The sequence below is a fragment of the Gekko japonicus genome, unplaced genomic scaffold, assembly GCF_001447785.1.
Source record: "Gekko japonicus isolate JY-2015 unplaced genomic scaffold, Gekko_japonicus_V1.1 scaffold39, whole genome shotgun sequence".
Classification (NCBI taxonomy): domain Eukaryota; kingdom Metazoa; phylum Chordata; class Lepidosauria; order Squamata; family Gekkonidae; genus Gekko; species Gekko japonicus.
In genome coordinates, this window is record NW_015169778.1 from 2185006 (window position 1) to 2191186 (window position 6181).

Below are 6181 nucleotides of genomic sequence, written 5' to 3' on the forward strand. Positions count from 1 at the left end.
AAAGTTTCTTTTAAATTTATTTATATTTAATTAATAATTAAATTTCTACCCCTGCCTCCCGCCAGAGCGGCTCAGGGTGGCTTACAAGCAATTTAAAACCAACATTCGGTTAAAACCAACAATTACAAAATATAAAATACAGTTCCATAAAATCCCAGCTAATACATCCTATGATAGTGCTAGTGCGACACCACCGGCATAATCAGTTCTTATTGGAACGCCTGGCGAAACAGTTCCGTTTTAACGGCTCTACGGAACTGCTGGAGGTCCCGTAGAGCTCTAATCTCATGAGGGAGCTCATTCCACAGCATTGGTGCAGCCAGGGAGAATGCCCTGGTCCTAGTTACCACTAACCTGGTGTCCCTAGGCCCAGGGGGGGTCAGACGGTTTTGCGTTCCCAATCGCAGTGCTCTTCGTGAAAGGTGGTCCCTCAGGTAGGCAGGCCCCAGACCATTTAGGGCTTTAAAGGTCAAAACCAGCACCTTGAAGCAAATCTGGAACGCTATTGGAAGCCAGTGCAATGACTTCAGCACAGGCTGGATGTGCTCCCACCTGGGGAGGCCCATCAACAGCCTGGCTACCGCATTTTGCACCAGCTGCAGCTTCCAGAGTTGCCCCAAGGGCAGCCCCATGTAGAGAGCATTGCAGTAGTCTAGCCTCAAGGTGACCATAGCATGGATCACTGAAGCCAGATCATTGCGTTCGAGGAAGGGGACCAACTGCCTAATCAGCTGAAGATGGTAGAAGGCATCTACCTTGGCAGTGGCTGCTACCTGGGCCTCCATTGTCAGGGAAGCATCCAGGAGCACTCCCAAACTCCTGACCCTCGGCACTGGCACCAACGGTGCCCCACCGAAGGCTGGAAGTGGGGCAATAACCCCGGACTGCTCCGATTTAGGCAAAGGATCTCTGTCTTCATCAGATTCAATTTCAGCTGACTCAACCAATGCTATCCCGCCACGTCCTGCAACGCCCGGTCCAGATCTTCCGGGGTAGAACCAGACTGACCACCCAACAAAATGTCACAATATTTGCAATACAACAGCAAAAAATATGAAGAATGAAGCTTACTGGACAATAGCCAAGTCTAAATAGGAAAGCTGTCCAAAGGAGAGCTATGGGACATATGCTAGGATTAACTATCACCTATGTTGCTTCTTTCTCAGACAGCTGTATAAAATACGGCATAACCCTCAACAAGCATCTTGAATTCTTTTCTTCTAAAGGAAAGTTGTATCACTTCTGTGGCCTAAGCCAACAGCATGATCTTCCTATTCCCAATTTACAGCTGGTGGGATCATCCCTAGTCCACTTGCACGAGCACAGGCCCGAAGCATCAGGAAATCCACAGCACTATGGGACTGCAGTTGCGCTGGCATTACCTGTCACAGATGGAAAATTTATCCTGCCATAACTCTACTACTGGAAGATGAATAACTGGGGACTTGGCAGGAGATGGGGACAGGAAATTTGTGGTATGGTAACAAATGAGTGGGAATTGATTGTAACCCTGAACTTGCCAAAGGCCAAGCTAGAGCTGATCCCTGTGGATGAGTCTGGTTTTAAGCAACAAAATAGGTGCGCAGATGAAGTCTGTGAAGTACCTGTTCCCCGTCCCTGCTGCTTAATTTCCTGCAGTCTGTTCCCCCCCACCACTCCAGAGGCTGTTAGACAAGGACTCCAAAAATGTTCTCGGTTGGTAGAAAAGTCTTTTGCGAGAGAGGCTGCCAAGAGGTCAGCTGTGGGCAAGGGAAGGTTCCGCACTACATATGTCACTATCAGAATGTACTGCAGAGAAGATGCAGACGTACCTCACAGTGCCTGAAAGCACCCGAGAAATAGCAGATGTCCTGAAAGCAAGAACTGCACTGAAATGTAAGCAGACCTGTTATTAGGACTGATAAATTATTCAATTGGACAATGACATTTTTTGTCATGATACCTTGCATTGGTTTCATTTCAGTTTTCATTCATTTCAACAGGATCAGTGATGGCCCGGTGCAGCAGCTGTATATATGTTTATAGCACAGATGGTACAGCACAGGCATTTTTCGTAGAAGGTTGCAAGTCCAATCCATGGCCTCTCCCATTAAAATGAAAAAGAATCTGGGGAGCACAGCCTCTTAGAATCAACAGTACTGGGTTAGATGGTCTGATTTAAAATAATGTTTTTTATTTCATTTATTACCATACTATTCTGCATCCCCCCTTCATCTTTTTGTCTTTACTTTGCATATCTTTTATTGACCTCAAACATCTTAGCACAGGAAAATGAAAAGCTGCTTTGTTGCCACTGACTAGCATATTAATCTTTTAGAGTGTAAGATGGATAGGCAAGTCATGAGTGGCATCCCCTGGAGACTGCTTAAACATATGTTGGACAGTGTACTCTTTGCATGGCATCTGCAAAATGAGAAGCAGGCAAGTCTGTGACATAGAGACCAACTGTAGTTGCAAGAGACCACAGGAAAATACAAGATTCTTCCGGCTGACCTTGGAAATCCTCAGACTACTTGCTCAAAAAAAGTTCCCCTCAACAGATCGATCGCTCCACGTTAAGTGGTTCAAGAAACTAATTCTAAATATATCACTAATTACTGCTTTTTCATCATGCTCATTTCATTCCCTTTTGACCCATAAACTGCACTTATATCCTCGGCTAAATCTCCCTACTTTGTAAAAGGGTATAACTTTCTGAGCCAAAAAAGTCAGCCTCTTAATGGGAATAAGAATTGGGTGTTTGAAACTGGCGGTGCTGTAAAGTACAAGTCTAGATTGCTTGGATTTAAGCAAAGCGATCTCACTGGAAGACTGAAATCCAATTCCTAAACAGCTGTATTACTTACAAAGCCAAAAATCATGCCCAGGTCTTATATTTGGTAACATCTAGATTGGATTACTTCAACACGCTCTATGTGAGGCTGCCCTTGAGGAGTGTCCACAAACGACAATTGGTACAGAATGCTGCATCAAAAATGTTGACTGAAGTGGGTTGTGAAAATATCAGTCTACACTGGCTTTCAAGTTGCTTCTGGACCCAATTAAAATGCTGGTAATTATCGTTATAACCATATACATCTTAGGACCAGTATACCTTAAGGACTGCCTACTCCCATATGAACCTACTGGCCATTGGAGGCTCCACCTCATGGTACCTGGTCATCTGAGGCTAAATGGGTGGCAACCCAAGAAAGGTCCTTCTTGGTCGCAGCACCAGATCATGGAATTCCTTCCCCCGGAGGATTTATCTGTCTCCCTCTATCGCTGTATTCTGCCTGTTGGTGAAGACCTTTTTGTTTTGTTTGACATTCCCTTAATAACCTTCCTTCCTGTATATGTGTGTGTGTGTGTATAAATATATGTGTGTGTGTGTGTGTATGTGTGTGAATTTACTGTGTCGTTAAGTTGTAAACTTAGTCCACAGATCATACATCAGGCTGAAATACTTCTAAGTAACTGGGTGGTAAAGCACGTTGCTGATAAAAATGCTCTGCTAATGGTCCCAGTACTAAACACGCTGGTCCGAATCCAACTCTAGATATGGGAAACCAGTTGCATGTAACAACTGATGACATGAGGCGGGAATGTCCACATCTGCATCAAACAATTCGTTAGCAATGTTCAGATGCTTATTTATTTTCATATCAGCTAAGAACAGAGGAGACTACTTCAGTGCAGGTATTTCCCTTGAGACTACATGACGCTGAGCTGGTTAGAAGTGACTAGGCTTTTATTTTAATAAATGCGTGGATAGGATTGAGGTGAAATTAAATGTGCAAACCAGAATCCCTAAAACCAAATTAAATGATGTCATTAAATTTAACAAGATACATCTGAGTTTATCATTGTACTCAGTGGTTTTGAAAGGACTCTTCTACAGAAGGTCTAAAAGAGATGGTAAGAGAATGAAAGAGACTTGTGGACCCTGCAGAGGCACCTTTTCCTTACAAGTGAGGAAAGTATGGATGTGGTTTTTTTCCAAAAAAAGTTGATCTTATATCATTTATTACAGTAACCATGTGAAGTGGGTTAAGCAGAGACAGAGGCTGCGTTCAGACTGGCAGTTTGGCCTGGCAGGCAAATGTTTGAGGAGCATTTCAGTAGCGGATTAAAGGGGCAGGTTCACACAGGCACATGTTTCAGGCATCCCCCAGCCGTACTCAAGCCGTCTTGTGCCGCTTCCCTCCCGAGTTTAAAAGATACCATGTTAAAGTGGTAGCAAACCATGTATACAGCTAGTTAATTCGGTTCCCCGAGTGTGAACGCAAGTGCTGCTAAGGCGGGAACAACCAGTGTGGAGTCGATCCTGCCCTATTTGCTGATGTGCCCATGCGCATAGGCGCACGCAGCCGAGTATGGAAACCACGCTAACAGCCCGCCAGGGGCGGGCAACAGTGCAAACACTCCCTTGTGCTTCCTCCACAGTATCCTCCCGCTTCATTCACTGCAGTGTGAACGGGAATACCGGCAACAAGCCGTTCAATTTTTTCTTTGCCATGACTCCCTAGCGCTTCAAATTGCCAGTCTGAACTCAGCCAGAGTGAATCGAAAGCCACCCAAGACAGCCATATAGCTAAACAGGGATTTGAATATTATGGGATTTATGTACCACCAAGATTTCAAGACCATCTGCTTTGAAAAATATATATTTGAAATGCAAGGTAAAACTTGCAGTGTTGAGAATAGTGATTTCCATAAGTATCAAAAGCTTTTAAATGCCAGAGTGCACTTGACAGATTCATTCCTCCTTCTACAATTGTGAATGTGAGAACCAGTTCCCCCTTTTAGAAGATGAGTTCCCAGTACTTGAGGTACTGTGTATATAGAGATGTGCATGTGCTCAAACATTATCTGTTATGATGATGTCACATATGTGGTAGCTCACCAACACCCCAGCACGTCTATGAATGTGTGAACCAGTCCAACTCTGCAGTGAAGCAAAACAAAGGTGATCAATAATGTAAGTAAAAAACCAAAATGGCCTCCTTCCTTGGTGTACTAGATCCTGTAAGCTTTGGTTCTGGTGGTGCCCCTTCAGCCATTTGCTCTTGCTAGAGTTGTGTCAAGCTATTACCTTCAGTGTACCCCCACTTTTCTGTTTCTTGTTGCTTGCTCTTGAAAAATCAATTGCAGAAAGTATATTTTGAAAATGTCATTACAGTTTTTTAAAATTATAACCAATTCTGTAGATTAAGGATTTCCTAAAATATAGTTGTCTGGCCATGAATCCTAGGAGGAGCCTCTGCCACCCCACTGTAGTGCTACTGAATGAACAAACGGCTACTCTGGCAGATGTTATAATACAGCAAACTATTTTCCTGGATGAATTTGTCACGTTGAAAAGGTGGTTTTCATGACACCAACTCAAATTGGACTAATGCTGGACAAATGGACTAAATGTACATTTCTCTGCATGGCAGCAACCAGAAAGGAAAGCAGGGGGATTCAGTGGGTATTTGCTTGTGTCTGTCCTAAAAAAATTCTGGCTTAGGTTTATTAAGGGAAAAAAGGATTTTGCTATTATGCTAGCAAAAGTTATTATTTATTGTGATACAAGCTATTTCCACTGTAGGGTGATTACTGTGCAATAAAGCCCAGCCACAACTTTAGTCACCAATATGAAAGGCGCACTAAACTTCTTGAAACAATAAATCTCAAGAAACCTCCTTGGGTTTCTTTTCATTGTTTTCGTTGGCTCCTTGCCATGGCTTTGAATAATCTACTCTGACAACTCTTGTGCTGGCTTCCTTTAGAAATTTCCTCGAGTAAGTTTCAAATATCCAACACACTGTTTCTTAGGTACTATATCTGGTACCTCTTAATTGAATCAATATGAGGTTCTTTGCAGCAAATGTGCAAGAAGAAAATAGCATGGATTTTGTTGATGGTTTATATGCTGCCCCACTGTTGTCCTTTAGTTTTCTGTTTAATTAGAACTAACTTTATAAATGGAAGGCTATAAGAACCATTCCCTCAGACTTAGAGCCACAAAAGCTAACTTACTGAAAACATTTATAACCTTGCCTTTCTGCCAGATATGTAGAACGCTCCTTCTCAGCAGCACAAGTTGTTTCTCTCGCCTAAGCACAGATAGAAAGGCAGGGCTCAGTTATGTAAGGGTGGCCCCTTCATGTCTTGCCACTGTGTATTTGCATGGATAGTGACACAATTATGTCAAAAG